Consider the following 16,917-nt stretch of genomic DNA (forward strand, 5'->3'; position numbering starts at 1 on the left):
AGAAAAAGACAAGTGACCAATGAAAAGTGGCAAGTGTAATATTTTTCACAAAAATCAAATGATAAATGGCCTATGGGAGATACAAGGCAGCACCTAGGATAAGTAATCTAATTCAGGGAATTTGTACATGTGAGCTCTCTAAATTCTTCCATGCCAGTAAGCCTCTGAATCAGCTGAAAGAGCACCTCACTTTCCACTACATTTCCTAAATACTATATACAAACACTGATCACAACAACATTGACAGATACATTCATGCCTGCAAAGTGATTCCTCGTGAAGAACATAAAAACCCCCTTATGACTGACAAAGGATCATTTCGAACCAGGTTACCAAAGACCACATCGGAAAGCTATTAAAATCGGGTAAAATGGAACCAAGAGAGTTGAGGGTTTTTTCTGTTTAAGCTCGCTCCAACACTGAATATACTCCTGCCAAAATTCAGCCCCACTGCACAAGCTGAACAACTAAAACATTACCAAAAAAAAGGAAGCATTTCTGCAACACCACACATGCTGTATAACATCGCATACTCACTAAACAAACCCACCGAACTAGGGCAAGTGATCATCTTCTCTCAGTAACAACTACTACAACTTCTAAATTACCATCATGAAAATACCTCCACCCCACACACAGTTGCAACAACCCTTCCCCAAGCACAAACTGAGGGAGGGATTTCCTACTTACATTTGAAGGGACAGTTCCAACAGAAGTCTTTTTGATATGGGTGGGACAAGAAGAAACAGACACAAAGTGCCCCAAGGACATAAACCGGGAGGTCTCTCAAGAAATCAAAGCAAGGAAGAAGTCTCCTGCGAATATGTGTGCATTTTGCAGAGGGAGGAAAGGGAACCAAGAGCTGTGGTATGAAAGCCTCTTGGGGAGGACATCTCTGACCTGATGGAGCAGGCATTAGACAACCCCTGAGGCAAGGGCCTTCTACTTTGTCATAAAAACGCAGGGCCCAGGATACACATGACAACACACAGAGCCTGTTTGGCTACCCTGCTGCTCTTCCTCCCCAGACCGATGACCTCTGCAGAGCCAGAGGCGGGCTGCGTGTCCCTCCAACTCCACCAGGCTAATAGGCTTCTGAAACCGGGTAACTCACACAAGTTAATGTATCATCAGCACATGGTTTCGCTGCCCTATCATTAGTTGACTGTGTGGCATATTAGCTGATTTGATGGAAATGGTTAAGGAAGCACTGTGCCTCTTCAGAAGGCAAAGTGTTTTAACATAAGTAGTGAGGGAAGACCTAGGGAAAAAAAATAAAAGTGGGAAGGGAATGACACCATCGCATTTCAAAGCATTAATGTTTTGATCCAGGGCATGGTATTTTGAAGATCACAGGATTTTACAACTACAAGTGTCAGGTTACTGCTTTTAAGAAGTGTAACAATCTGATTTAGATTTCCTTACCCTGAACCACGTTTTGCCAAACACACAGGAAGCAGAAAGCACAGCATGTTGTACACTGCTTTTTTCAAAGAGACAGAAATGCCTATAAGGAGCATATGAACCTGTCACAAAAACTATCAGAAAAATACCACAAATATCCACTTGTCATCAACAGGAAAAAAAACACCACTAAATAAAATGGGATGGGGTAATTTGGTAATGCAAGACACAGAGCAGCCTACTTCTGAGCATACCCCAGAACCTGGTAACAAATTCAACAGGACAAATTTCTAACTACAATCATTTCTACAAAGTCAGAAGATAGAGAAAAAAGTGAACAGTTAAGGTAGAGCTGTGAAGAGACTGTATGTGAACGAGTGGGAAAACCACAAATGCAAACAGAAAGCCAAGGAAGAATGAATAAAAAGAGAAGTCAATGAGATCGACGTGCAAGTCTTAACAACGCTACCTATTACTGCCCTCAGCTATTTCTTTTCCACTGAAAGTTGTGCTGTTAACGACAACTGGTTTCATTATCCCTCCTGTATATGTATGTCTAGGTGCTTTCAAGGGCACAGAAATTAACAGATAAACACTACACACAGAAAAAGAATAGAGAAAAAAAGTGGGTTTATAATATGTGATTTCAACTGAACATCCAAGAACTGTGAGCAGTCTGCATTGACAGTTGAAATTGGTGATTGGGCCAGAAAAAAACTTGGTGGCTTCTCAAATTAATTTTATATTTGTCTACAGCATAGACAAGCTTTTAATAGCAACAAGTAGCTCACAACGCCTATGCAAGTTCAGAATGTAATTCTTTATTTTCACTGACAGTTTAAAAGCAGACTGCAAAGCTAAAAGTTTGGCAGAAAGCTATTTCAAAGCAATATAACACCAAGGATATTTCTGGGTATTTAAAATCTCAGGTTTCCAGAAGGGAGTTAAAAGTAGTTTCTGGTGATGTACCAAAGCCTGCCGTGTTCGCAGCTTTATATATAAAAGGCATAGTGTTTAAAAATTATTTTCCCTTTCCTGAGCAAACATCCACTTCAGGAGCGTGGGGGGGAAATACTACGCAGTAGACACCCGCTGGAAATCCTCCACAAACATTTACCTTTGCCCTAGTCACACACCCCAGAAGGCCCAAGCAGAGAAATGTCAATGTAAAATGCTTTCAGAGTGGACAGGGACTGCTCAATGTCCTTCTAAGAAAGGATTGCCATTTCCTGAAATAATTAAGTTTTTAGCAAAAACAGAAAAAGGAACAAAACTTTTTTTTTTTTTTTTTAAAAAAACAGTTAACCAAACCGCCTTGGCAGCGACACAAGCGGCCCGGCTGCCGCAGCACCGAGGCACACGCTCCCCGGCCATGCGGGACAGCGACCAACACCACGCACTCTGCGGGACCGGCGGGAAGGAGGAACGGCCCAGCCCGCCTCTCCCGGCTTGCTCTTCCCGGCAGGCGGTCAGGAACCAGCCTGTCTGTTCAAACGCGGTTTCTGCGCCTCCTAACCCCATTTCAGAAAGCCAGCTCAGAACGCCTTCACACAGCTACGTCTTACACCAAAACCCAGAGCCTGTCGCAGCTAAAGGGAAAGAGGCTGCGGGCTCCTCGACGGCGCTGATGTTGCCTTCTTTGTTTTGCCTCTCCCCGCTCCCTCCCCTGCTCTCCGACCGCCCGAACGCGACTCAACTCCCCCGGCCCCGCTGACAGCACCAGGTGAGAGCCCGCCCGGGTCACCCCGCTTCCCGACCGCGGGGGGCGGGGGGGGAACCGACCGCGAGTTCTCACGCCTTATTCACCCTAAGTCGGCCACGGCCCACCGCAGGGAGCCGAAGCGCCGGTGGTGTTCGTTCGTTCGTTCGTTTTCCCGCCCTTCCCGGGTGAGCGCTGCCCAGCGCACCCCGCCGCAGCGCGACTCGGGAGCGGGGAGGGGGGGGGGGGGGCGAGCCCGGGCCTGCGGGAGCCCAGCGCCGAGCGCCTCCGGCCCGCTGCCCGCATGGCGGCTCCCAGGGCGCGGAGGCTGCACCGGACGAAGGCAGGGGCAGAGCGGGCCCGGGCCAGGCCGAGGGAAGGGCCCGGCAGGCCGCTGCCCGGAGCGGGGGGAGCCGGGACGAGCCGGGCCCGCCCCGCCGCCACGGGAGAGCGCAACAAAGGCCTCCCGCCCCACACACACACCCCGCCGCCCGGCGGTACGTACCGGAGCGCGGCGCTGGCTGGGCGGCGCGGCGGGTCTCATACTGCCGGGGTCGGGGGAAGGCGCGGCGGTCACCGGTGCCCGGCGGGAGGGGGAAGCGGCGAGGCCGGGCGGTGGCGGAGCCGCATCGCTGCCCGGCGCCCAGACCCGCTGCCGCCCGTCCGTCCGTCCGTCCGTCCGCCGTCCCTCGGCACCTCGCGGCTCCCGTACGGCCCCGCTCCTGCCGCCGCACTTCCGGGCAGGGAGGGGTCACGCCGCCGCGCGCCCCGCCGCCTCCATCCGGGCCCTGGCGCGCGGGGCGGGGCGCGAGGCCGGCCGTGGGGCGGGGCGCGGGCCTGAGGCGAAGGCCGGCGCGCGGGGCTGGGGGGGAGGGGCGGGGTGTCGGGAGCCGCCCGGTGGTGCCTGGGGAGCGGGAGCGGGGCCGGCGGCAGGTGAGGGAGGGGCCGGCGGCAGGTGAGGGAGGGGCCGGCGGCAGGTGAGGGAGGGGCCGGCGGCAGGTGAGGGAGGGGCCGGCGGCAGGTGAGGGAGGGGCCGGCGGCAGGTGAGGGAGGGGCCGGCGGCAGGTGAGGGAGGGGCCGGCGGCAGGTGAGGGAGGGGCCGGCCGGGGCCGCGGAGCGCTCCGTGTCGCCGGGCGGGAGTAGCCGCCCTGGCTGACGCTGCGGGGCGGGCTCGGGCCTGCTGAGGAGACTCCTCACGAACTGATTCACCTGTTTCCTTCCAGACGAAGCGACCCTGAAAGCGACACCCGCCAGCTCCCGTCTGCCGCCAGGTACCGGGACCTGAGAAGCGCCAGCCCTCCGCCGCTGCTTACCTGAGGCGCGGACCTGCTCCTCGCCGGCACTGGCGTGGGCTTCCAGTCCGGCCCCGAACAGCCCCACACCCCCCGACTGGGGGGCTGCTGGGCCCTCCCGCACACGCTCCCCACCCAACAGTTTGGAGAGTTTTCGGTCAGGTCTGTTTCCCTTAGCCCAGGTGGAACGAATTTCTCTATAAATTATTGACCTAGCTTCATAACTGCTTTTGCAAATAGACGAATTTATAGTTGTAAATTACATATACACTACCGAAAACTTCTTTATGGAGGGTTGGGAGTAAAATTTAAGCAACATGTTTGGGTTTTTTATTTTTTCATTCTAAAGACCAGAGCTTGAAGCAAAATACCATCTATGGAGACAGTTAAGACTCAGTGACACCTTATTTGCCTCCCATGAGAATGAGCGCTAAGAATACACATACGCAGCACTGCGTAAGGATACCCGAGCCAGCAAGGTCTCAAAATCGATACAGCTGCATTAGTGAGGCACAGAGCCCTGGATAATTCATCCTGCAGAGAAAAACAGAACTGACAGGGCCGTACTGCTTTTGGTACTACTGTTTCACTCGGAGCTATTTCAGGAACCTGTCCAATGTTGCACTGTATTTTCAGATGGCTCAGCGTTTTATGTTTGTTTGGAGTCTTTTTCTGCCTAGTCTTTGTAGGAGATGGCTTTACAGCCACAGCCAGGGCTTGCTCCATTTAGCTGAACAGGATGCTTGCAGGAGGACCAGGCTTTTACTTTTATTACCCATTACTTAGAATAAAATGCAATATACCTTTGTCAGTTGAATGAGACCCAAGTAGGACACAGACCCATCAGGATCCTTGGTACTGTGAACTGAGTGGTTCAGTGCTTGGAGACGCTGTTGCAAATGGGAAGTGAAAAATTCCCACTCTTGCACAAGACAGAATTCAGTCTCTGCTACTGGAAATCAGGGGTGCGTTATTAGTTCTAGCTGAAGAGCCTGAAATGTGAATCTTAGCATTCACATAGAGTAGCTTAGCACATAGGAAAAGCAGTAAGGCAGGTGAATCTTCATATGTAGTAACTAACTACCACCTCCCTTAAATCCCATTCTAGAGAAAGTCTGCAAAGACGGATCATTAACAGAAACTGAGAAAAACACATGCCTATTTGTCAGCAGACAAAGGTGAGATTACAGCTCATGCATCCCTTGGGCTGAGAAGTTCTTTTGCTTGCCCTCAGATATGTAATATTCCTCTGTGTGTGGGCAAATGCCACAGAAGGGCGTGTAAATGGTTGCCAAGCAAAGCAACTCACACTTTCCAGATCTGGAGTCTCCAGTTGGTTTTAACAGAAGTTTAATTTATTTTCCTGTACTTTTCATCTGCTGCCCAGTCTCTGTTCCCTGCTATTCCCCCTTACATTCCCATTTTCATTGCCTGAGTTTGTTTCTCCTCTCCGTGCTAAATTAGAGTGCACCATACAGCACCAGCCTCTTGTGTCACGCTAGGGTGAAACACTGTCATGTCAGGATGCATCAGTAGTTTTGCATTATGGCAGCACTTAGTGGGTTAATTGAGATAAGTGGTCCTTTATGCCAGACATTTTACAAAATGTATGAGACAAACACAGAGTTTATAATCTAATTAGACAGGACAGAAAATGGTAGAGAAAGACAAGACAGGGTGAAAGGATTAAGCACGCTTACAGAACAAAGATTCTGGCAGAGACCAGAGGGAGAACCAAACTTTTCTGGGTACAGAGTGAATGCCCTAGATCGTACTTCCTCAAAGCAGGCAGGAGGCCCCACAGGAATTTGCACTCATGATATGCACTACATTCTGGCAGAAACTTGAGTGTATTTATACTTTTCAAAGCTTTTCAGGAACAAGTGCTATGTTACTTTATTGTCTAAAAAGAGATTAAAGCCAAAAGAGAAAAAGCAGCACTGTTGTAGACATTCTTTCCTCTCAGCTTCCACTTGGGCCAAGCAATGTTTCCACTGCACTGTGGTGGTGCCATCCTTCACTGGGAAGTCCTCATGTTAGAACAGAATAGAATAGGACAGAATAGAATATTTCAATTGGAAGGGACTTCCAATGATCATCTAGTCCAACTGATGATATTCCTCTACTACAGTCAATCTGGATCTGTTCTTGAGGGCTGACTTTTTCAAACACCTTACTTAACAATTCTTAGGGGCTTCTTTATAGAATAATTTTACTTAAGAACGCTCCTGGAAAGAATCAGTAAGCATATTAACATACAGTTATGAAAGGATTAGTATTTGGAGATTTAAAGTGCTCTAGTCTGGGCAGGCCATACAGTCTTTCCTCTTTCCAGGGTGATCAAGTTTCAGGCTGTTGGGACTTTCACCTTAGATAAACTCTTCAAAATACAAATTCTGTCTGCTGTATATTAAACATCAGGTTTCCTGTACTTCTGTTTGAAAGAGAGAATTTATTATAGGTTGTTGACCAGATTTCCTCACCCTTGTTTTGTGATATGAGGTGAACTCTCTGAATTCAGCTGCTGTATGTGGTGATGTTAAGTCTCAGAGTGGGTAAAATAGAATGTTTTCACCATTAGGCATATGAGCAGTCCTACAGATTGAAGAGGAGTAGTTGCATGTGTAAGCATGCATTTAAATGGTTTGCAAGATGAAGTTACAAGTGGAAGTCAGTCTCTACCCAATAGGTAGCCACATTTCAATGGTGAAATTGTATATCCTAGATACAGATTGATTATAAACTTCCTTGAGATCTTTTTGGTGAAAGGAAGCATTATATACACATACACACGCACGTAAGCACATTGTTGGAATATATTTTCAAGATTCACAACAGGATTGTATCACTAAAATAAGATTTTTTTGAAGAAATTCAAGACAATAATATTAATTTAATCTATTTTTAAGTCATTTTTATTAACTTACACTAGAAAAATCAATGGCAAACAACCCAAGTGTCAGATGCTTTCTGTTTTCCTTTCCTGTCTGTTGTCCAAATGAGAGCACTTTCTGGAGGAATCATGATAAATCCGTAATATTTTATTCTACACTATTTACTTTTAAAAGAGCAAGCAGATAACATTGTAAATGTACTGCCAAGATGTATGGCTGATTTTGCATAAAGTATAGGCAAAGCCTGATTTAGCTGGTATGAGTCACAATTTTCTGGACAGTTTTAAAAGTGTATAAAATTTCAGCAGGGAAGTTTTTAGTCTTTTTATAATATAGTGGCTTTGGAATTTGAATTTCTTTTGGAATTTGAAGTTCCAGGTTATTAAGGCATTACCCAATTTAGATTGACTTTTCCATCTTAACTTTTTTTTTAATATTTTCCTTCTAGGTTTTCTTCCTGAAAAGGAAAATAATAAAACCTGTTAAGCTGCAACATACAATTAATTTCTTACAAGTTAGAGATACAGTTCTAAAATTATTCAGTAAAGTTTCAAGAGAATGAGTCTTCACTTGAAAAGGTCAATGTTTTGAAACCGGCACTCTTCACTGTAAAATATACGCTAGTTGTGGCAGAAACGTTTTAGCAAAGATGCAGTTTCTTCTGGGGGAGGAGGGTGAGACTGTATGAATAAACATCGTTCCAGTGTCTATAGCAAAGAGCTTGCCAGTGCTGGGTGAGTCAGATTCAAGCCTCTGTTTTTCCTGATTCAGTGAGAGTTTTGATCTCCTGTCTTTCACATCACAGATACAACCTTAACCACCAAGCTACTGGCTGATATGTAATAAGAATCTTCCCTGTTCTTCCTTGTTTACAAACAAACATTAATTTTAGCAGAGACTTGAACTTGGGACTTCCAGTCTTTGCCTGAGCTCAGCAGCTGTTCTCTGTGAGCTTCCCTTTCTTCTTTCATTAAAAACAAATAAATAAACACTTAAAAGATTTTGATGCAAAATGTGAAATGTGAAAACATCTGAGTTTTCTAACTTTCATCAGACAGGCAAATGCTTCCCACACAGTTTTAGTCAGCTTTGCAACACAGTTTGGTTCAAGGGAAGCTTATATGTTAATAGTGTTGAAAAAAGAATTATTAAATAGAATTTGCTTTGTACTGTCATGTTCCTTTCCCTCAGTTTCTCCTTCTGTGTTTGCTCTATTCACTATTACATCTTAAAACGGGTAGAAAGGACTTCAAAGCAGGTATCATCACAGAATCACATAATGTTAGGGGTTGGAAGGGACCTCTGTGGGTGATCTAGTCCAACCCCCAATATCGTATCTTCCTGTGGGTATTTCTTTAATGCGTAATGCACTGGAGACTGGTTGCAGCACTACATGGTGTTAATTTTTCTGCAGAATGGCCTGCTGCAAATTGCTGACCAGCTTTGATTAGCTCCTCCTATGCGTTCTCTAACGTGTTATCACCAGTTTCTCGTCCAAAAAATTCCCGGATTCCTTTCAGTCATCCACCTCTACAAATCTTCCACTTTTTTCCTTATTTTTCCTTCATGCATGTGCAAGGTGTTGAATTCATTCATATTTGCTAGAACTCCACAACTAGGACTGTATAACTGCACACTGCATCCCAGATTCTTTCTGCTTTACTCTCTCTTCACTACCACTGCAGTGTCATTGAGGATCACAAATAAGATGACAAGCCAGTGGTATTATTTGATGTGCTCAAAAAGACTCATACCTGACAGTTACTCCTGCTTCCTAGTTCGCATTCCCTGCTGCGATCATGACATGTTTACAGGTCTTTCAAATTAAACAGTCCTTCCTCCCCCCCCGACATGTGTGCAATGAGATATTTTTTCATAAAGAGAAGTGATAGGCAGTCTAAATAGAGGAATCCATACTGCTGGCTGTGTATACAATTAAAAAGAAGAACTACATCAGTCATTGTGCTTTATTCAGATTCCTTTAGAAATATAGATTTCCAAGCTGTGACCTGGAAACTGAATACATTCCTGGATGTGGTAAAATTTTTTGTAATAGTCTCTGGTGGGAAAGATGATTTTTTGGGGTGAAATTCATAGATTCTTTTCAGATCTTGCTAAAGGTTGAGAAAGCCGCTTTTAAGTTTTTTGCAAATCAGCGTTCCTCTCCTCCAAAGAAAAGTAAAATCAAACCCTGTATTTTAGCGTGTAATGCTGAATCTTTCCTCCTCTACTCCCTTCTGCTCTCCAAAAAGCAACAAAACACAAAGGGGCATACCCTTCTACAGACTTTTTGTTTCAGAGTGTGGAAATTCTTTTTATACTAGAAAGGAAGAACAGAGAGCAAATTTAACTTTGTGGCTTATACTCATAAATTTGATAATGAAGCCAAATGCGTAGTCTTTTCCTCATTTCAATATCAAGTAACTTTTAAAATGCCTTTAAAGTCATTCTCATAGAGGGAAGAACAAGCGTGAAGTTCTAAATTTTACATAGGCCCCAAACATCACCATTTATAAATTGAGATAAAACCAGCATCTGAACATAATTCAGTTGACTCGGAGAGAATACAAATAGATTCACAGAAGAATCAATAGATTCTTCAATGAATGAAGATCAAGTAGCTAAGGCACATTTAGAGGGGAAAAAACACACCTCGGTTCAGAATACAGGGAAGACAGTTTGTTTTGAACTTTATTAACCTTTTTGGTTTTGAGATTTCTGTGGTGTTGCCCATTGAAATGGCCCCCTGCTTCCTAACTGGTAAACAAAATCCTTAATTCTACTGCTCACAAGAGTAATTTTCAACATCACTATTCCTCAAATTCTCTTGAGTTTCATGACAGGACTTGGCTCAGTTGTCTCTACACATGGTAAAAGCCCAGTATTCCTTCTAACTTAGCATTTTGTAGGACTGAGCTCTTCTGTCGTACTTTGCAAAGCTAACATTTTTAGCATGGAGCACAAAATATGTAACTTTTAATAATGACTAAAATAAACCAGCACTGTCTGTGCTGTTTTTCCTAATTTTTCTCTGTCATCATTCCTCCGAAATAATAATTTACACAGCTTTGTTCACCACCATTAGCTATAATTGATCTGGTCTTTTTAACGTTTAAGTAGTCAAAATGTAAGGATTCAGCTTTCCTCCAAATAAAGTTAATTTAGAAGTCTACTGGACCATGTACGCTAGATAATAAGCAATACTTTTATATATATGTACATAGTAATGTGTATGTATAATATGTATGTCAAAATAACGTAACCTGTGCAAGAAGTATGAATTTCTATTGGAAAATCTTCTGAACAGAATGGTTCCTGTGTATTGCTGAAAAAAATATGGGCTCACTGAATTTCATCTCTATTGGAGGTTTGTATAGTAAGTGATTCACTGTTCATTATGAATAGAAGTAAGAATATATAGCGTAGCCTGAACACCAAAAAAAAGAAGAAAATGAAACACCTTTCAGGATTATTGGAAGGATACCAATACAAATGCTAAATACCAAGCTGAGAACACAGAACAGCCCCATGATGATTTCTAATAGAGTCATATTTAAAATTTTGAAGTAGCCAACTTTTTCATTTTAAGACAATACTGGGGTTTCTTATCTATTTTTATCTATTTTGGCATCTATTTAGATTTAACACCTTTCTACATATCAGTGTGGGCTTTACATTAGCATAGTTTTTGCACTGTTGATGTTTTCATCTGGTTCATTTCTCCTTGCTGGCAAGCATTTTGTGTCTCAAGACGTAGTATGTCTCATAAGCTGAATAGCTACCTTTTGCTCTGGGATTCAAGAGACCAGCGTGGAAGTATCCTGTTCCTAGAGCAAAAGCTCAGATGGATAACATAGTATGACCAGAGTGTATCACTCACTGATAGAGACATTCTGTCTGTGTAGATAGCTTAGAACTGCTTGTCAGGAAAAGGTAAATTAAGGCAGATAATGGTCTTCTGAGTCAGATTTTTCTCTGGTGTAAGAAATACATAGTGATAAAACAGTGGTAGAATAATTTTGCAATACTGTAATTGGATGCAAACTTCATTGGGGATTTTAGCTTTCAACTGCTTTACCAAATTTACATAACACAAATGCCAATTGGTGAAGAATATTATGCAGTAAACTCTCATGCACATTACACTCAGACACGGTCAAAATTCCGCTTTTATCAAAAGGTGATAGTAGCTTCTTTTTTTTTTAAACAGTCTCTTGACACCATTGATTTGGAAAGATGTGAGGTTTGGAGTAATTTTACATCATGATACAGCATATTTGCATGTGGGTTTCATTCTTTGTCTATTCCTTAAAAACGAATTTTCCATAGTTTTCCCATATATATATACATAAAAAGCCCAATTTTCTTGCAGCTCACAGTTGAGATGCTCAATTTCTTTTGACTCTTCCTTGTTTTATACTTTGACTACTTTACATTAAATATTTGGAGTTTAGAATCTAATCTTTTCATGTGATTGTTTTATACCTGACTATCTCTACTGATTTCAACAGAATTATCCGTAGTGGTATAGAAGCTGGTTCAGCAGTGGTCATATCCAAAAAGCAGAAGTTGACTGTGGAACAATTGCAACATACTGTATTTAAATTCAGAAAATGTGAATAATAGTTCCCTAGCGAGTCTGAGACCGGGTAACTACCAGACTGGACAGGTATCTTGCACTTCAGTTGTTGCATATTGAAGAACTGGAATATTATATCTCCTTTGAATTTTAGTATTTCAAAGTGTTTTTACAAGCGTATAAGGTAGTTAATTAAAAAGAAAAAAGTTAAATATGTTCATCCTGGATAACTACCTTGAATTGCCTTTAAGTGCCAACAAAAACTTGAAGTGTGGTATCTCAGAGCCATTGGCAGTCATGGCTGAAACTGTAAAGAAATGTCTTCTAAGAACACAAAGATCAGATTTGTCATCTAAAACATCTGTTTGGTCCTGCAGATTTTAAGATAACAGAAGACAACAGCAGCATACCCTCAAAATGAAGAGATTCAAAAGAAGCCGTGATCTCATAAGCGTAGAATAGCTTGAGGCTGTCCAAGTTCTATCCATCTGATGATAATTTTAAGGTCACTGCTGAATACGGTCAGTTTATTTTGAGAGACAAGAAACAATACCTGGCAAGAAAGAAACAGAGATCACTTGGCACAATACATAACTCTAGTTCAGTTAATCAAAGTGCCTTTGAAATACTGTTGATTTGTAGCTTTGCTATTCTGTTGTTCTAGAAATCTGTTCTAATTTTTCATCCAGTGCTCTATATAAGGGTCTATGAATTCTGTAACATCTGGATAGAGAATGATTTAGTTTTAGTACTTTGATCAGTCTTTATTGACAAAGCTTCATCAATCAGAGATTAATTTTTTTCTACATACTGTCGTCAGCGTGGCTTCTCTGAAACCTCTTTCAAGCACCTGTGTGCAAGTGGTTAGTTTGCATCAACAGGGGATAAAAAGCAAAGCAAACCAAAAAGCTCAAAGTGCACTGGAGGAAAACCTCCCACCTACTATTTAAAAGAGAACATATCTGTCACCTATTCTGAAAACAGTTTGTGGTGGCATGTTTTAATTAATATAAAGAAATCTCTAAGGGTAGATGCTTTCCAAAGTGTTGTTTCTGGTCCTGAGAAAAGAACTTGGCTATCCAAATTAAGAAAAGAAGAAAAAAGTAGGAATAACCTGCAGAATGCAAGCTACAGAATTTCACTAGGTAATTCTCAGGTGAAGCCTAGTAACCTTTCACCAAAATCATATATTGCTAAGAAGTACATCAGTTTTTATTTCAAAGATTTTATGCAAGGAAAAGACCTTTCACAGAAGTTAATACCTTGGGGTTACAAGCTAACTCAAAGTCTAGAACAGTGGGGGAAATTTTGTGTTGGTATCCTTGTCGGAACAGCTGCATAGAAATCAAGGGAAAATAAATCGTCGTCTATGGAAATAACTTCCATAGATGTGTCTGAGAAAGCAGAAAGCCTCAAGAAGACCTAAAGCTAATGACAAGATGTTTTCCCCCGGTGTTCTATATGTGTACACAGGTGCAGATAAAGAAAATTTTTAGGCAGTGAAGGCAAACCACTGGTATAGGAGGAAGTTCAATATCAAGAGAAATTTGAGCTGGTGCCAGAATGAATACTGTAATGCTTTTTAGTATGGTTTAAATAAAGGTTTTCCCACACTGTTTTCAGAAATATGTATGTATCCATCTGCAAAAAGCCAGCTCTCTAGGAAGCAGTGCTATTGCAAAGAATCTACTCCTGTCTTTAATGGAAACACAAAAGTTCTCACCTTCTATTGTGGAACAGAAGGATCCACACCCTCTGAATACTTCCAACTACTAGTCTTCTGGGCACGTGGTCCTATCGAAACTCACGGTGTGGTATCCCTAGCTTCTACCCTGATGAGCTCAGAACTGCCTTCCTTCAGTCCAGGGAAGGACTGTTAACACGGAGCCCCGAAGTTAACGGAGAACTAACTGTGCTTTTACTCCATCAGTACTATCTACTTCAGGTAAATTGACTTTCAAAATGTCTAACATGAAAGATCATTCTAGGCAAACGTTAAATAATCATCCAAGATACGATGAAGATAAATAATTTCCCAGACTTGTTTTCATTAGCAAATCCCAGCTATTAGCTGCGTGATCTCTTTTCCAGTGAAGGGAAAGAATTCCCTTGTACGTGCCAACTGTTTATCTCAGTTGATATTACCTTTCACTTGCTTTTAGTTAGTTGACTACTCATCCATATAGAGATGGATAGGTCATATCTCATAACCGTGTGCACCTTTTCTCAAATACTTTTATGCAAGCTTGGGAATTTGACTATTTTCTACCTAAATGAACAATCACAAGAGGAACTTAAAAACCAGCTGGTTTGTCAGAGTTCCTCATCAGGGGCAAATATGTTTACTTATGAAAAATGTGGATAGTGATATTGTGTTTCTTTTAGCGTATTTAATAAGAAAAGTTTATCAATATTTTTCTTTGAAATAAATAGAAAAGAGTGGTTTACATTCCATTAGCCTCTTTATCAGAGTGTTTCAGTTACTGAATGGTCAATATTACTTGTTCTTCTCTCTGTGCACTGAATACTAGAGTACAGATATGCAACAGGACTTTCAGAAAAAGTGTACAAGGAGAGGAGAGGTTTGTGCACACACATTTGTACAGATAAGGGATGCCTCCAAGGACGTGACCCCAGGACTTCAGAGGACAGAACTGCCAGAACGGTTCCTGTGAGTAGTTAGAGACAACGCTGAATCTGTGCTTCTGGTAGTACAACATTTTAGTTCATAGCAAAGTTGCAGTTATATAATATGGCATGCTGGTTAATAAAGCCTTAATTAGTTCTTTTTAGAACCACTGCAACCTTGGAAGTGTAGGGCCTGTTTGTACAATATTGCTGACCATTGTGCCTTACCTGAAAGAAAGCACATTAAGCACGGTGTTAGTGCTAGCCATGAAGATAAGGCTTAGGCTGAGCAGCCATAAAACCTGCAGCATTTGAAGCTTTTGAAATTCATATGCTATAAGGAGTCTTTCATGCAAGTAATAAAGGGGCTGGCACTTAGATGAGAAGCACAAGTTGCAAGAGAGAAGAGTGTAAATGAGACAGCACAAATTCATATGCACACAACTCAGACATTTGCCACAGTTCTAGGACTTCTGTACATAGTAGATAAAGAACAATTTGATTGTAAAACTTGAGCTGTTACTCTTCAGCACTCTCGATGAAATTTGGGGTCATTGAGCAGATTCACGACACCAACAACATGGCGGGAAATGCGGTTACCAAACTGAAAATGCAACACCGACAGACAGGCCATCTGGTCACCTGGATATCCAGACCAAAACGAACTTGCGTGAATTCAGAAACAAGAATTAAATCTTACCATAAACTGACCTGACCATGAAAATGATGATGAAAAAATAAGATAAAATCAGGGTTTTCTTTTTTTCTCTTTTTTCTTTCTTTTTTACTTTTTTCTTTTTTTCTTTCTGTACTTTCTGTACTTTCCCATTGGGAAGCAAGGGCAAGCAAGGACTGGCACTGTTATTAGGAGCGACTCCGAAAGTACTGGAATGGATAAGAAGTGTCTGGTGAGAACTGTGACCTGAGACAGAATGAGGCTGTAGAGTGGAAAGGATCAAAACTTTAACAGCCATTAGTGCGGAACAAATGCAACAATTCAAGGTAAAGGAACCAGGGAAGCAGAATAGGCAGACACTATGTGAGAAAGCAGACACTGTGGCTCAACGCAGAGAAAACAGACAAAAGGCAGGAAGTAAAATGCTTAGCCTCAAAATATTACTGAGTTGTGTGGACGAAGAAAGAGTCCCAGTGTTTGTTCCCGAAAGGAAATGGAGGTGGAAACACATGTGAGCACATATACAGACTACCAAGAAAGAACAGATGCTGTCTGACAAGATTGTCTCCAACATTCTTCGTAGGTACTCTTATTATCCAGAAAAAGCAGACTGCTATTTTTGCCACTCTGCTATAAGACCAGTAGCAACTTGGGTTCTGGTTGACTGGCAGAGCTGCAATCTTATTCCAGTAACATTGATAAGCAACGGATATGCGACTATGAGAACAGAATTTCAGCATTGCAAGACCAGTGGTCTGGCTATAAATAAAAAAAATCCTTACAAGATGATAAAATTGTTGCCTTGATTTTTTAACAACTGGTGCAGAAATGCCCTATCTTCCAAGAAAACTGCCTCCCAAAACAGTTGAGTAAATCTCAGATGATCCATCAGCCTGGCCCACCATAGAAATGTTTCATTTTTTATCTAAAATCAAGTTACATGATTTAATATTTTTTCTATTTTTTCTTTTATTTTAAAGTGACTTCTAAAATGTTTCCTAATGAAAAGCCGAAACTAAACAGTTGTATAATATAGACACAGAATGTTTCTACTTTTCCAAAACATGTTGGCTTCTTTCATTACCTGCCAATTTTTAGACATACCTAGACAAAATTGGACTTGAAATGACAAATAACTTTGGTTCTTTACAGTATTTTGGCAAATAAATGTTTGGCCAGGGGAATCAAGGAATATATGCCACAATAATGAAAAAGTGTGCCTTGATAGTGAGTAGTGGGCAGAATTCTCTGCTCAGGAATAAGGAACTGATTCCACTTTCCACATGAGAGACAGAACAAAGCCTGAGTTTGCAAAGCTGTCTAGGAGTACCAGAGAGTTTGCAAGTCCTCTGTTTTGGAATGTTTATGAAAACAAAGCTCTCTGTGAATTGCTGTGTTACTGTCACACCTCACAGTTTTACAAACCCCAGTCTCTGTTCTAACAAAATGTGACACAATTATAAAAGTAGACTGACAAACATTAAAACTGACAGGATATAAAATGTTCTCAGTTCCGTAGCTTGGATATAAACTAAAAGCTAAGACAGCACATGTTTCTGCGCTTGAAAAACTTCCCCCAGAATCTTTTTTTTTTCAGGGGCAGCTTGAAAAGACAAATTGTACTGGAGTTTTTCAATCTGTCACAGTGGAGGACAGCTTCTGAGCTGTAGAGAGATTCTTTCGAATGAATCATATATCATTTTATCTGAGAATTTATAAACCTTTCTACTTCAGCTGTTTTTTCT

At 42.1% G+C, this 16,917-nt stretch overlaps 1 protein-coding gene and 1 long non-coding RNA gene across 2 annotated transcripts in view; one reads left to right on the top strand and one right to left on the bottom strand.

Annotated features, from left to right (window-relative positions):
- Positions 1 to 3,822, bottom strand: part of SPOPL (speckle type BTB/POZ protein like) — a 39,166-nt gene extending 35,344 nt beyond the window's left edge. Inside the window, exon 1 of the mRNA XM_075430352.1 lies at positions 3,609 to 3,822. The gene's annotated coding sequence lies outside the window, so the exon portion shown is untranslated. The remainder of the gene's footprint in view (positions 1 to 3,608) is intronic.
- A 165-nt stretch (positions 3,823 to 3,987) lies between these two features.
- LOC142362380 (uncharacterized) overlaps positions 3,988 to 16,917 on the top strand; it is a 139,231-nt gene continuing 126,301 nt past the window's right edge. The window contains exons 1-3 of the long non-coding RNA XR_012765018.1: positions 3,988 to 4,036; positions 4,327 to 4,557; positions 5,504 to 5,573. This is a non-coding gene — a long non-coding RNA (uncharacterized LOC142362380). The remainder of the gene's footprint in view (positions 4,037 to 4,326; positions 4,558 to 5,503; positions 5,574 to 16,917) is intronic.

This window comes from Opisthocomus hoazin, chromosome 9 (assembly GCF_030867145.1).
Source record: "Opisthocomus hoazin isolate bOpiHoa1 chromosome 9, bOpiHoa1.hap1, whole genome shotgun sequence".
In the NCBI taxonomy this organism is placed as follows: domain Eukaryota; kingdom Metazoa; phylum Chordata; class Aves; order Opisthocomiformes; family Opisthocomidae; genus Opisthocomus; species Opisthocomus hoazin.